General features: G+C 48.7%; 1 long non-coding RNA gene across 1 annotated transcript; it reads left to right on the forward strand.

Annotated features, from left to right (window-relative positions):
* The first annotated feature begins 5,934 nt into the window (after positions 1 to 5,934).
* On the forward strand, positions 5,935 to 13,107 carry LOC121820893 (uncharacterized). The gene is made up of 3 exons (XR_013043872.1): positions 5,935 to 6,226; positions 12,684 to 12,765; positions 12,984 to 13,107. It is a non-coding gene; the product is annotated as an uncharacterized LOC121820893 (long non-coding RNA).
* Positions 13,108 to 15,657: the final 2,550 nt, after the last annotated feature.

Consider the following 15,657-nt stretch of genomic DNA (forward strand, 5'->3'; position numbering starts at 1 on the left):
AATGAGTTCATGCTCTCCAACAGGACTGACTTGAATTCTGATCTTCGACATTTTCCCGTTTTTATTTTCCAAAGTCGAAATAGATAGTAAGCATCCTGTGAGTTATCAGACTGGTGGGTGGAATCCTTTTAATCTGCTACCTTTTTTTTTTCTAGTCACTGGCTGCACTTTGGGGGTGTCAGCCCTCCATATGAGCTTGGATCTTATTCTTCATGCAGTTAAAGATGACCCGAGCTCCTGATCCTCCTGTCTCTATCCCAAATGCTGAGATTGGAAACATAAGCCACCACTCCTGATTTATGTGATGCTGCGGATCACACCCAGGGCTTCGTCATAGATGCCAGAAAAGCCCTCTATCAACTGAGCTGTACGCTCCCAGCCCTTCCTCATCTTTTAGAGATTTGACACATAAGCAAGCCTGTCTTTTGTCTTTCCTTTGTGATGCAGGCTAGGTTACTCTCCTCTCTGCCCACCGCTCTAAGGACCAGCGTCCAAGAGATGCTGACTGATGCATTATCCCGGCAGAGGTCTCCCCTTGGTATGTTCAGGGGCTGCACAAAGCTCTGGGGTGTAAAGGGGCTGGCGCTCTGGGCAAGGTTTGCTTTACTTACTGGATTGCCTTTAAGGCTTCTTCTCTCAGGAGCCTCCTCAGGTTTGGCGGCGTGCCTCACGATGTGGGATAGAGGCTCTATTGAAACTCCCTGGGAGTTGGGCATACTCATTCTTCATGCCAAGCACTGTACTTTGCATACCGCGTCTCCTCTTTCATAGTTGGTGACTCCAGAATGAGCCGACTGCCCTTTCAAGGTCTGTTCAATGTCCCTTGAGACCTGAATGTGATCTTGGGAGGTGGGACCTTGGATTTTGTTTCAGTCTGAGGCCTGCTCATCTTGAGTCAGCAGACTTTGAGTGGCGTGGACTGCGAAGGGAGTTGTTTACTTGGTGGGGATCATTATTAAAATGCTTAGAATTCCTGCAGCGGTCTTGACACCAGGCTGCTGAACACGAAGCCCACACTGAAACCAGCCATGGAAAGAACCGAGTCCTTGTTGCCATCCCTGAACCATTTATTCAGCCATCCCCAAACTCCCACAGGGGAGTGGATTACATAATCGAACACTTTCCTTATACACGCTGCTGCCTCAAGTCAGAGTTTGGGCTCCTTGTGGCCCAAACATCCCAGTGCACAGAGTGATTATACTGGAGAAAACAACAACCACCACCTGCCCCGCCCCCCACCCAAAACAAACAAACAAACAAACAAACAAGCCCTGAGCCCCCAGCTCCAGAGCAGCCAAACCCAGGGACAGTGTTTTAAATTGCCTAGCATTGGAGCTCTTTTGCAAATTATTCCTGAATTTTTTTTTTCTTTTTTTTTTTTTTTGGTTTTTCGAGACAGGGTTTCTCTGTGTAGCTTTGCGCCTTTCCTGGAACTCGCTTTGGAGACCAGGCTGGCCTCGAACTCACAGAGATCCGCCTGGCTCTGCCTCCCGAATGCTGGGATTAAAGGCGTGCGCCACCACCGCCCGGCTTTCCTGAATTTTTGATGATTAATATTGATTGTCAACTTGATCAGATCTCCAGTCACGTGCAAGACAATCCTCTGGGCATGTCCAAGAGGAAGCTTCTAGACAGTGTTATATGAGGTGGACAGACACTTCTTAACTGTGGGTTGCACCATTCCAAGGGTTAAAGGACCGGAACAAATCAGTAAAAAGGGGCAAGTGAGCGTCTGCATTTACCTCCGTCTGTCTGTCTGCTTCCTGAGTGTAATGTGGCCAGCCGCCTCATGCTGGGGCCACCGTAATGGGCTGTGCCTGGTCTGTGAGCCAAACTGAACCCTTTCTTTCTCTGTGCTTGCCTCAAGGATTTTGTTGCAGCAAGGAGAAAAGTAACCCACACAGAGTAGAAACTTTGTTGACTCCTCTCTGCCCACCCCACCCCCTTCCTCTTGGCTTCTCTCTTTCTGGATGGGATCGCAATGGTCTCCTATCTTGCATGGCTTCCCCTTCAGCTTCCCATTTGTGGAGAAAGACTGCTTAGGAGATGAGATGGCTCATGAATCCGAGTTCAGAGCCCTGTGGAGAGGGTTCAGCATCTGGAGGATGTACACACGGAGAGGGCAGCTCCTAGTGGGGGACAGTTTACCTCTGGAGAGGTGTACATTCATTGGGGAGAGCTCATGACTGAGGAAGAAGACTCCAGGGTAAAGAGTTGGAGACCAGCTGTGTTGTTTGCAACATCTCCCTGTCTACCAGGAACTCTGCTCCTGATGAGAAACTTGGAGATGGAGGGCTTTGGAATACTTAAGGAGTTATATCTATAAAGTTGCTCCTTTCCTGGGTTCTGTTCCTTAATTCTTGATATTGGCCTCACTCTCTGGCTGGTTTCATATGGAGGCACCAACTTGAGAAATAGCATGCTGGAAATGAGGGCAACTCGGCTACAGTCTCTTAGGAGATGGTACGCCCATGGCTTGCTGCACCCCTACCTTCGGCATCCAGTCATGCTTACAGGCCAACCTGGCTCTCATCCTGCAGGAATGGAGGACAATTAGGTCTCTTTAGCCCCTCCCCCAGGCCCTGCTGTGAGACCTTATTGCTTGGGGCAAGGCGGATATCTGCCCCAAAATGGGATTCTTTGCAGGAGGGTCAGGTAATTGCACCTTCAATTCCTTCCCTGAAGTTTTGATAAAATTCCCCGACGAAAGCAACTTAAGAGAGAGAAGGTTTATTTGGCTCAGAGTTCCAGGTTACATTCTGTCATTCTGGGGATGTCAGGGAGTCAGGAACTTGGAGCAACTTCTCACAACATGTCCATAGTCACAAGAGCAAAGAGTCAGTCTTAGAATTTCTGCATTGATCCTGGGTCACTTTAGCCCCCTCAGAAAGCAATACATGAGTGCGTACTGGCTAGGACTCACTCACTGTCTCCGCACACACAATCCAGGATGCCTCTGTCCCAGGAGGGGCGCCCTCATGAGTAGTTGGTCTTCCCACCAGCACTAATGAAATCAAGATAATCCCCTGTAGACAGGCCCATGGGGCAATCTAATCTAGACAATCCCTCACTAAGACCCCTCCCTAGGTGATTCTGGGTTGTGTCAAGTGGACATTTGAAACTAACCACTACAAACAGATGCCATGAAAAGCAAGGACCCCATCTATGAGTATTATTTGTGGGATTTAACCATGTGGTAAGAATTGACCTATAAGATCCCTCATGCCTTCCCCAACCCTAACAGTGAGATTGTGTCATGACCTTATTTACAGTGGAGTAGATTGTACGTAGCTGTTGATTTTTGATGCCGACCCTTCTCCTACCATACTGTGGTGGTAGAGTTTGTGGGAGGGCAGCTCAGGATGTAAATTCCCAAAGGGGTGAGTGGACTTCCACCAAGTGCAGTGAGAAACCCCCTTCTACAGAGGCTAAGGCATATTCAGCCTCTCTCCTCTGGATGCTCCTGGCCATGGACCATAGAGAGCTCACTGTCAGCTGAGCCAGGTCTGTTTCTAATAAACCAGAGCTTGCCAGACAGCAGGCAGGATTTCACTAGAGGACCAGGTCAGACACAAACCTTTAGAAATTCCTATGTCTTCCCATCCCCATTCTCAGGGCCACCCAACAAATGATGCCCCAGAGGCTTGGCATGCAATTAAAAGTGAAGAAATTCTTAATCAAATCATGCCCTTCCAAGTGAATTGGGCTGGAATGAAAAAATTATGTAGAACTGCCCACAGTGGAAATTCACCAGGCCAAAGTGGACACCAAATACTCCCAGGTTGTTTTTGAAATAGATATTGCAGTGTTCTGTAAATCTCTGAGATAATTTCCAAATATTAAAATTTTTTTCCACTAACTAGGATTGCTTTAGGAGACACACACATGCACATGCGCACACACACACACATATACACACATGTACAGACACACACATGCACACACAAGCATACAAGCACACATGTGTGTATGGGAGGAGCAGAAACCCACATCAGAGCCTGAACCTCAAGTGTCTCTTCATCTTAGCTGAGACCACGAATCCCTTCATCCTCCTTTGAGACAGCACTCATTAAAAAAAAAAAAGTTTGTTTACCTTTCCCTGCTCAAGAATGTCACGAGGAGCTTTCCATTCCATTCATTATGAAAATATTCTTTTGCCACTAATTTCTCTTCTTGGTTAAAATAAACCAGGACTGGCATCATATCTAGGATGCCTTCTTCTGTAAACAAGGGAACATTTTCTGAACAGATTTTTGAAGAACCTGTCCATGAGACTTTCCTGTGCAATTTCTCTGTTTATTAACTCCATTTGGCATGGAGGGCAGCAGAGACCCCAATGGGCAGGGCCAACCTCAGCTACCTCATCCTTCAAAACCAGACTCCAGTTTGTCAACCCGGCCCCTGAAGGGTACCTAGCTGAGTATATCTGGTCACATGACCTAGATCCTGGAGGTGGCTACAGTGAGATCTTGTACTGTGACCACTGGCTTCTTTGGGTCTCAGTTTCTCCATTTATCGTGAGTTTACACTTGGATTTTAGGCTCTTCTCAGAGCCTTCTCTTGAAACCCAGTTGTAGAAGTTGAGTTCTCTAGTGTCTGAATGGGAAAAAAAATAGGATTCTTGAAAAAAAAAGAATTGAATAGCTTTGGGATTCAGGAACAGGCTATGAGTATCTTTGTGTGAGGGAGGTATTTCCTTTTCAAAGGCAGGACCCAAGGGAAGCAGGTCAGAAACCAGCTCATCCTGGATCCTCAGAATATACTCTGCAGCTGGAAGAGAACGGGGTCCATGGATCTGGGAGGTGGTTCAGTCAGTAAAGTGCTTTGTCATGTTAAACGTGAGGACCAGAGTTCAGTCCCCAGAAACCACATTAAAAAACATTCCGATGTGGCTCACTCGGGAAATCCCAGTGCTCTGGCCAGTCAGCTCAGCTGTGTGGAGAGTTCTAGACTACCTTACAGAATAACTTGAGGGGCTGGAGAGAGAAGGCTCAGCAGTCAAGAGCACAGGCTGCTCCTGCAGAGACCCAGGTTCAGATCCCCCCTTACAACCATCCGGAACTCTGAGCAGTGGATCCAGTGCTCTCTCTGGCCTCTGTGAGTACCAGGCACATATTCAGTACACACACACACACACACACACACACACACACACACACACACACTCAGAACAAAGGTGCAGAAAGACCATCCTCCTCCACAGTCTGTATCTAGGGTATGAGAGGGCAGGGGACCCCACAGCTCTTCAGTTTCATGTCAGTCCCTTGGGTCTGTGGGTAACTGGAGGCCAGCGGTCCCTGTCACATAAAGTTCCAAGGTCTAGAGGAATCGGGGAGGAGCAGGGTGGGATGGAATCTGAGCAATGAGAAAAGTGGAGGTCACAGGTGGTAGGGACTCACTACCAAATCAGACAAAGCGCAGAGTCCTCTCACGGTCCACATGGCCAGGGTGGGATGGAGGATGTGTAGCCTGTCTCAAGGGCCCCCAGAGCAGGTCTGTCAAGGGTTTGTTCTCCACAGAGGATGCAGAGGGCAGAAGGAAGGAACTCTGCTGACTAGGGTGTCTCCTTCCCTGCGGGAACACCAGTGGCAGCGACGACAGCCTCGAGGATGACTTTCTGGAGAGCGCTGATGTGGTGCGGGGGCCCGCGGAGGGATGGAGAAGTGGCCACAGCACTGAGCCTCACGGCACAAGATCCAGGCCTCCAGCGGCATCTTGAAAAGAGAGCGAGAGGCCAGACTCCCACCTAGTGCCCCCGCAGGACCATGTGTCTGGGCACCAGGTCCCAGGTGTGGTGCTGTTTAGAGAGGTTTAGCAGGCATGGCCTTCCTGGAGGAAGTGGGCTTTGAGAGAGGATAGCTTCTCTTCACTTCCGGTTTGCTCTTTCTGCTTCCGGCTTCTAACTGAAGACGTGAGCTCCTGGCTTCCTGCTTCGGCCACCATGCCACAATGCACTCTGTCCCTCTGGAGCTGTAAGCCCAGAATCAACCCTCTGGTTTTATCATAGCAGGAAGCAGTTGACACAGGATCCCAGAGTCTAACAACGCGGGAAGCCACCAACCCTAAGTCAGCGGCTTTGAGAAATAGGGAAGAGGCAGAGGACGCTCTCCGCCGCCATCAATCACGGCGCCCATTGAACCCGGAGCCAGGTGCTTGGGAAGCACCAAGACTGCAGTACTCCTCCCTGAATCCAAATTCACTTAAAAGACTTTCCTCTATTTTGAGAGTATGTCCTCTCCAATTTTAGCATTAAAATACCCTTTCTTTTTTGTAATTGTAGAGACAGGTGGTAAATCGAAAAACATTTTTTTTTTTTTTTATTTGACAAAAAGCTGCCACTTTTGCCGGTCCAATCTTGCTAATGTTCCTCTCATTATCCTCTTGCTTTCGAACGCTGAGGGGTTTGAAGCCACCCCTCCACTCCCCCAGGTCTCACTTCTGGCTGGTGTACAGTGTGTGCATCCCACTTCTGAGTCGTGTCCCCGCAGGAGAGTATCTGGCTTCCTCCTTTTTCCCTCTCCTAGGAGGCTGACAGACCAGGTGATGGTGGGCTGTTACACACATGTGATACCCAGGCACTGGCGGAGCACAGAAGAAGCCTGGTGTCCCCAAACAGTACACACCACTGAGTCAGCCCAGGACGCTCTTGAAGCGTGGGAGGGAAGTCATCCACTGATAGCTCATGTCTTTGCAGTACGTGGTCCTTAGAGTCATGTCAGCAGAGGGATAAAGTCAGAAGGAAGAGGACCTGGAAGAGGGCTTCAAAGAGCCCAACACATGGTAATCGTGGAGCCGAGGAGCCTGTGAGGGAGGAGAGGAAGGGAGGCTGGGAAGAGGGTGTGAAGGAGCCAAAGGGAGAGTGTATCTGAGGTGTCAGCAGTTCCAGGCAGAGAGGTACAGACATGGCCGGTCTGTTTAGAATGGAGGCGATCAGAGTCCGGGTGAGTGGCTCTCCAGCAGAGCCCGTTGGCACCAGCCTGGGGCTGCTGAGGGGACTGAGCAGCTCTTGGGTTGGCTGTTGGTGCCCGCCCAGTGTGAGACAGCCACTGAGAGACGGCTGTGACGGTTGAGCACCCAGTCTCAAGGAGCAAGCAGCTACCAGGTCTTATTCCACGCCGGTATGGCTTGCTGTCACTACTACGTTAGTGTAAGCCTCCTTCCCTTCATTTCCCACCCCCTCCCTTCATTTCACATCCCCTTTTCTTCTCCTCCTCATTCTCTCCCCTCTCCCCCCCTTCTTTCTCTCTCTCTCCCTCCTTTTTCTTTTTCTTCCTTTAAGAATAGTTCTGGCCCGGGCAGTGGTGGTGGTGGCGCATGCCTTTAGTCCCAGCACTCAGGAGGCAGAGACATATGGATCTCTGTGAGTTTGAGACCAGCCTGGTCTACAGAGCGAGCTCCAGGACAGGCACCAAAGCTACACAGAGAAACCCTATCTTGAAAAACCAAAAAATAAACAATAAATAAAATAAAATAATAGTTCTGAGTGCGGAGCATTCCAGTGTGGATAGAAAGAGCTGGAAGAGCCAAACTAGACAGAGTGTACTTGGGAGCATCAGGCTCCCAATAAGGTGGGTGGCCCGAGTTGTGACGAGCATTTGTGAAGGAATTAGCCTTCTCCAGAGGATAGAGGGTCAGGTGCGAACTTGGGGATGTGTATTTATAGTTTGGGGGGGCAGTGAGTAGTTCTCTTTCCTCAGTGCCGTGAAATGCAAGGTTGTAGACATGGTAAGATGGGGTAGTTCTGTGTGGTCTGTGGAAAGGGGTCTGAGGGTCTGAGGACATGGGGAGCCCCTAGAGGCTGTCCTCGCGGGCAGCTGAAGTGGGTGCGGCTGCTCCTCTAGCTGTTTTGACACTGGTGTCAGGGTTAGGGGGCGTGGATGCTGCCGTTCACCAGGGCAGCATCACCGTGGTTAAAGAAGGGAATGTCTAGTGTCGGGGAAAGACTGGACCCTTGAGTCTGAGTAGAATAAGGTGGAATGCAAAGTGGGTGATACTGATGGCCTCCTGGGGCCAAGGACCTGGTGCAGTGGGGTTCTGGGACTGGAGAGGCTGTGGCAGGAGACTGCTACTAAGAGGGAGTCACATGGGCTTCAGAGGAAAATGGGCCCTGGAGCTTGACCAGGTGCTGTGGATATCTATTGCTCTGTATGCTGTGAATGTGTTGCTCTGATTTGGTTGATAAATAAAATGCTGATTGGCCAGTCGCCAGGCAGGAAGTATAGTATAGATGGGACAAGCAGAGAGGAGAATTGTGGGAAGTGGAAGGCAGAGTGAGGAGACACTGCCAGCTGTCGCCATCATGAGAAGTAAGATGTAAAGTACCCATAAGCCACAAGCCACATGGCAACTTACAGATTAACAGAAATGGGTTAATTTAAGATAGAAGAACTAGGTAATAAGAAACCTGCCATGGCCATACAGTTTATAAGCAATATAAGTCTCTGTGTGTTTACTTGGGTCTGAGTGACTGCAGGACCGGGTGGGACTGAAGAAAACTCCAGCTACAACCAGGTCTGGGTGTGAATGTGGGAGTGGAGCGCTGAGGTACAGGAAGGAAGATGGTCACTAGAGATGGGGAGGCCAAATATCCCGGAGGCTGAGAGCTGAGCTGGACCATCAGCCAGGATTCAGAAGCAGCGATGGAAATAGAGGCGGGGAGAGAGAGCTGTGAGCCATTTCCAGCAGAGTTGCTGGGTGAGGACAAGTGTCAAGGGGTGTGCTAGATGAGGCCTAAGGACCCAGACAGCCTCAGTGCCACCAAGCAGGGGATCTGAAAGATCTCCATGTCTAGATCTCACAGAAATGGCTTGAGAGCTGTGAAGGCAGGAGCCCAAGAAGACACACCCCCTCCCTGCCCAAGGTCAAACACAGAAGACTCAAGAACTTCCATTTTAGAGGCAACAGAGCACTATCTCTGGGTCAGCCTAGGGCACTGCAATGACCTTAGCTTCTCATGGTGAGCGTGTGCATACACCGAGGTCCTCCTCGGGCTGACAAAATCTTACTGTTTAGGGGAAGGGCCTGGGCACAGAGCTGCCTCCAATGTTTAATGTGCAGCAACAATCAAGCCCGCTTAGTTTCCTTTCATTAATGAATTGTGGTGGGTCCTCATAACTCAGTGTTGAGGTTTCCTGCTTTTTTGTTTGTTTGTTTGTGGCAATGGCTCAGTGAGTGAAGTATCTAAGGCCTGAGTTCGGATCCTCACAACCATAGAAAAAGCCGGGTGCAATCATGTGTGTGTAACCCTAGTGCTGGGGCAGACACAGGAGGATCCCTTGAGCTCACTGGGCAGCAGGTCTAACTAAACGGGTGAGTTTCTGGTTCAGTGAGGCATCCCATCTTTAGTGATGATGATGGCGATGATGATGGCAATGATGATGGTGGTGGTGATGATGATGGAGATGATGATGATGGTGGTGGTGGTGATGGTGATGATGGTAATGATGATGATGGTGATGATGATGATGATGATGGTAATGTGGGGAGTGATAGAGGAAGACATCCAATATCAGTCTCTGGCCTCTCTCCATATGCACATGTACACGCATGCACACACATATATGAACATTTATATACAACACACACACACACACACACACACACACACACACACACACACACCTTTCCTTAGGAGACTGATGTAGCAAGGGTTGAGAATCAGCAAATGTAGCTGGAGAGAATGCTCAGAGCAACCTCAGAGTCTGTAGAGTTTGCCAAACACACAGCAAGAGTTCAGAGAGCATGTAGGAGCTGGAGAGGAGAGCCTGGGTGAGTGGGGGAGGGAGAAGGGGATGTGGGGGAGGGGAGGTGGGCATAGAAATACCCACTCTCCGTTTGCATGTGGCTCTTTGAAGAGAAGTGTTGGGCCTAACAGAATTCTGCCATAGTCTGCAATACACACCCAGTGATGGGGGGTTGAAGCGGGAATCCTCTGCCTGAGGTCTGGGGTGGTGTATGAGTACAGAGATGGGCTAGCGAAATGATTACTGGGACAGCAGGGGGTACACGGGCGTAGGGTCAAGGGTGAATAATCTGAGTGCACACTTTTCTGCTGGGGGGCTGTGCCGCTGTGCCGGCTGATGGGTCTGAGTCTTGGACTGGCCTCTAGAGCTCTTCCCAGCTGAGAGACTCAGGACATTTTGGCTGCAGGGCTAGAGTTCTGGAACCACCATCACACAGGCCATAAAGCAATGCCAGCCTCAAGTTCAGAGTGCTCTGAAGGCTTTGGAATGCTTGGGCATCCATACCAGGCACGTGGGATGTCCATGAGAACCTTGTTTTCCTCTCGGAGTCCCAGAGGAAGTGAGCAGTGGAAAGGATACTGAGACAGGGCTCTGGGAAAAGGTGGCTCCCTGAGGAGCCAGCCTCAAGCACAGGCACCACCACGGGGTCACTTATCCAAGAGACATAGTTTGTTTCCCTAAACCAGGTAAGAGGTGTTGAGATCTTCTTTCCACTTAATCCCTTTAGTGCAAACATTCCCTTCAAAACCAGTCAGGGCTGGCCTGGAGGAAGCCGGGTACACAGTCTTGTTACCCACTTCTATAAGCAGTCTTGTCTGGGTCCTGCCGTGGACCCAAGGCTGGATCGGGTGGCTCTGGAGGTCCAGGGACTCCTCCAGGGAAGATGCCTTCCTGAGAGTGAGATGGATAAGCCTGAGGCCTCTTTAATTTGAAATTCTGTGCTGTGGGACGGTCTGTATGTCAAATTGCTCTGATTGGTCAATAAATAAAACACTGATTGGCCAGTGGCCAGGCAGGAAGTAGGTGGGACAAGGAGAGGAGAATTCTGGGAAGCGGAAGGCTGAGGCGGAGAGACACTGCAGCCGCCGCCATGACCAGCAGCATGTGAAGACGCCGGTAAGCCACCAGCCATGTGGCAAGGTATAGATTTATGGAAATGATTAATTTAAGATAAAAGAACAGTTAGCAAGAAGCCTGCCACGGCCATACAGTTTGTAAGCAATATAAGTCTCTGTGTTTACTTGGTTGGGTCTGAGCGGCTGTGGGACTGGCGGGTGACAAAGATTTGTCCTGACTGTGGGCAAAGCAGGAAAACTCTAGCTACAATTCTGTGAGGTTTTTTTTTTTTTTTTTTTTTTAGTTTCCTGGCTCCTCCCACTCACCTCTACCTTCTGGTCCGAGGAAGGTGGAGGACTTCAGGTCAGGTGGGTGAAGAAGGGAGGAATCTAGATTCTGCTCCTCCGGCTTCTGCCTTCCATCTTCACACTTTCACCGTTACACTACCACCTTCAGCGGCATTCCAAAGCCTTTGTTCTTTTCCAACCTCTCTCTCTCTCTCTCTCTCTCTCTCTCTCTCTCTCTCTCCCCTCCCAGCAATTGGGTGGGGGAGCAATCCTGCCGTCCTCTGCCAGTGGGAATCCTGAATTTGCAAAATTGAGGAATTTCTCCTTCTTCTTCCCGAGTCTAAGGGTCAGGATTATTGCCTGCGGCAGCTGCTCATATTGAGGACAGAGGGATGAGCAGGGTCCAGAAGTCCTGTCGACAGAGAAGGCTGAAAATCCCCAGACTGGAGCTGACTCCAAAGGATGGAGCCACTGATGTGGGCCCAGAGGCCTCCACAGTGTCTGAGGGGGGACCCCAGTCTTGTTGTAATACTAAAACTTGCAGGCCTCTGTGGAGGTTTAAGATGCCAATAAGATACGCAAGGCATGAGGTTGTATGTAGAACTATGTGTGACAGATTGCCCATGCACAAGAAAAACCGTGCAGTATGCAAATCAGCCAGAGGCCGAGCTGTGTGAATGGCCCCCAGGTGACATAAAAGCCCCATTCTTCGTACACTGTTAATGAGCTTTTAAACTTTCCTCTTGTGCTGGTGAGATGGCGCCACCGTGGGTAAGAGAGCTTGCGGCCAAGCCTGGTGACATGGGTTTGTGTAGATGTAACCAACCATCTTATTAAATTAAATAAGAAACACAGAACCAATGCAAAGAAGAAAGCCAAGAGGTCAGAGCTAAGAGCTAAAACCTTACCCTTCCTCCTGTGGTGGTCCTACCTCTCCAAAAGAGACCTACTTCCTGTATGTCTGTCTTTATAAAGACTTTCTGTTCTGCCTTCTCATTGGGTGTAAACCCAACCACATGACCTCGTCACTGCCTGTCTATACAGACCTCCAGGTTTTCTATGGTTGGTATTGAGATTAAAGGTGTGTGTCTCCATGCTGGCTGTGTCCTTGAACACACAGAGATCCACCTGGCTCTGCCTCCCAAGTGCTGGGATTAAAGGCGTGCACCACCAACACCCAGCTCTGCTATGGCTTGCTAATAGCTCTGACCCTTGGGCAACTTTATTTATTAGCATACAAATAATGTTTTAGTACAAATAAAATATCACCATAGGTTTGATTCCCAGAACCTGAGTGGTGGAAGTATAGACCTGACTCCAGCAGGTTTTTTGACCTTGACCATGGTATGTGTGCTCACTCATGCTTGTATGTGCACGCGCGTGCGGGCACGCATACACACACACACACACACACACACACACACACACACACACATGCACACACACTCACATTAAATGTAAAAAAATACTGTAAAAATTAAATGTAAAAATCTTTTAAAACCTTTCTCTCTGCTCTAGGCTACTTCCTCTCTTGGAAATAAATTGTCTTATTTTTCTTGCTCTTAACCATGTGTCTCTGTCCAATTCCTTGTTCCAGGAACTAAGTACCTGGTAGCCCTTTGAAGGTCACCACCAAGCCTCAATATCTGCAAATGGCAGTTGGTGAGCCAGGCCAGGAGGTAAGATTTATGTTCCTAATCTCTTGACGTGCCCTCTCTTTCCAGGGGAACCTGGGCAGTGGGCATGGGCTGGGAAATCACTCACAGTTATGAAATCCATTGTTGGAAGATTCCTCTGCCAGTGTTCATGAGACCAACTTAGACACTAGTCCTCATCAGATGCAAATTTTCATATACCAAGGCACACTGGAAAAATCACACACTGCCCGTGCCCACAGCTTCCTGACCAGGACTAAAAACTTCAAAGGAGCCTGGAATGCTTTCTCCTGAGGACCGGTGGACCTGCCTGGACAGCCATGCCCGGTGGGGATGGTGTGCTCATCTGGGCTCAGTCTAGGTGGGGAGGGGCTACCCAGGAACTCACTGTTGTTTAGATGCCAAGGGTTCAGGTCTTAGCACCCCCATCCCACGTGTTGCAAAGCTTGGAGACCAGGCTTACAGGCATCCATTTGTAGCCCTCTAGGCGGCAGCAATGGTGCCGGTGCCGTGGTCCTACATCTGGAGCGTGTCCACCATTGGCTCTGCCCAGAACCATCACCAAGGAGCTCCTGCACTGAGAGCATCACACTCACCTGTCCCTTTTCTTGTCCTTCTCGTGGACCTTCTTTTCAACCCTCCTCTCTCATGCACCTCACACTTGTTTATTTCTGGTTCATCGTGTCCCTCTTGCCCGTTTATTGTAGGAGTTCCATCCCCAAGGGGAATTAGTCTCCCAAGTAGTAAGGCATTCCCCTGAACAAAATCCCCACATTTGCTCCCAAAGACAGTCTGAAAAAGCCCAGAGCTGTGCAAGCCTCTTCTCTGGTACCCTAACCATTTGTGCCTTTTTAGAGCCCCTGAGGGGACATGCCTTGTTCCACCGATAATGCTCTTAGCAGGGACTTGCATCCCTGTACTGGGGATTGCAGTCCCCAGAAAGATAATATAAGTGGTTGGTTCAAATTCTGGTTGAGGATGAGTAATCCCAGAAGGGTTGGGGACCCGAGTCAGTGTTTCTAACACTGTGCTCCATTCACCAGGGATGCCTAGCAACATGATAAAACTGGGGGATACCCAAACCCATCAGATCCTGGGAACTTTGTATATGCAAAAGGGTTGTTCTTCCATTCCAGACCCCCCACTTCTTGGCTCTCCTCATAGAAAATGCAGTTCCTTTAGACTCTTCAATACAGTGTAGTCAGGAGTAGGTTTGATGCTAAAGAAAGAGAGGCTAATATTTTACCGCCTGGCCCTAATACAAGCTGCCTTTAGACTAGAGCAGAAAGGAAAACTTACTTAGTTTACTACAAAGAGAGCAGCAGATACAGGAACGGAAGACCTGCCAGTACATGGTGGCGGGCTGTGGGGGAGTCCACAGTTGGATAGGGTGAGCCACTTCGTGGACAGTTTCCTTGCATATAATTTCCTTTATGGCTCCCGCTGACTATAAAGAGCAAGAAAGCTACTTTCCCAGTGGCATGACTGCAGACTCACACTTGAGAAAGGGCAACAAAGAACAACTTCTATGACAACCCCTTACTGCCCCTCAAAAGTAACAGTCTAGACAGAAAGCTATGGAAGAGAACTCTTAAAAGTTATAATAAGGATGCTGAAGTGTAGCTCGCCATGATTGATGGCTTCAGGCAGGGGTTCAGGTCCTCCTCCTCCTCCTCTTCTTCTTCTTTTGGTGGGGAAGTCACAAGGTGGGGTGGGGCAGACCTGGGAGGACTGGAAAGTGAGTGTGATCAGGATGCATGATGTGGAATTCTCAAATAATAAATAAAAACACTATGTTGGAAAAAAGAAAGAAAAGAAAAGAAAGAATCCCTTTATGAAAATGAGGGTAGTCCTGATTGGTCAGTGTTCAGACTTGAGTGGTTAGAGTGAATCATTATGCATGTAATTTCCCATAATGCAGTTGAACTATGTGGATGAGGACATCTCTAAGATACTGGGATTGGCCATCTGGGTCTGATCTGATGTTGCACAGTTTGTAAGGACAAAGGACACATGGTTTTTCTGTTTGAAGGGATCCTTTTTGGACCACATTTGAGTCAGAAAATGTTTCTGGTGTTTTAATGGCCCTCCTCTGTCCACACACTTGAGTTCTGCATCTTAGTTTAATGGTAGAGTTTTGGTACCAAGGTGGCCTAGTGAGCTACGACCAGCTTGCTTGCTTGTTGTTGTTGTTATTTTAAACCTCAGAAATAATAGTAAAGACATGATTTTAAGTGAAGACACAACTATATTCAAAAGTAAGGAGAAAACACTTCAGTGGTCCTTTAAAAGGTTAAACACAGGATTACTCTTGACTCGGCTAATTAATTGCTGGATATACAGCCAAAATAATTCAAATGTATTCAAATGAAAGCTCATCTGTAAGTATTCATGATAGCACTGTACACAAAGGCCACAAGCTTAGCAATCCAAGTGTCCATTAAGGGACAGATAGACAAAATATGACCCACACAGTGGAATATTATTCAGCCTTAACAAGGCTTTCACATATAGACATGGCTTAATTTTTAAACATTCTTCGAAGTCAGTGGTTCTCAACCTTCCTAACACTGCGACCCTTTAATACAGTTCCTCATGGTGTGGTGATGCCCAACCATAAAATTATTTTCTTTGCTACTTCATAACTGTCATTTTGCCACTGAGCAGTGTCTCAGTTCCCAAGTCCATCAGAAAGATGTGTTTTCCCATGATCGTGACCCACAGGTTGAGAACTGCTGTTCTAAGTAAAAGAAGTTCTAGTGTATGATTCCACCATTTTAAACATTCAGAATGAGTCACCCCAGGGATAGAAAGCTGATTGGTGGTTACTAAGGGGGAGGGACAAATGGGGATTGACTCTTAAAGGGGCAGAGCTTTCTTTTGGGAGCGATAAAAATATTTTGGAACTAAGTTTGT

Source organism: Peromyscus maniculatus, chromosome 12 (assembly GCF_049852395.1).
Source record: "Peromyscus maniculatus bairdii isolate BWxNUB_F1_BW_parent chromosome 12, HU_Pman_BW_mat_3.1, whole genome shotgun sequence".
Lineage (NCBI taxonomy): Eukaryota > Metazoa > Chordata > Mammalia > Rodentia > Cricetidae > Peromyscus > Peromyscus maniculatus.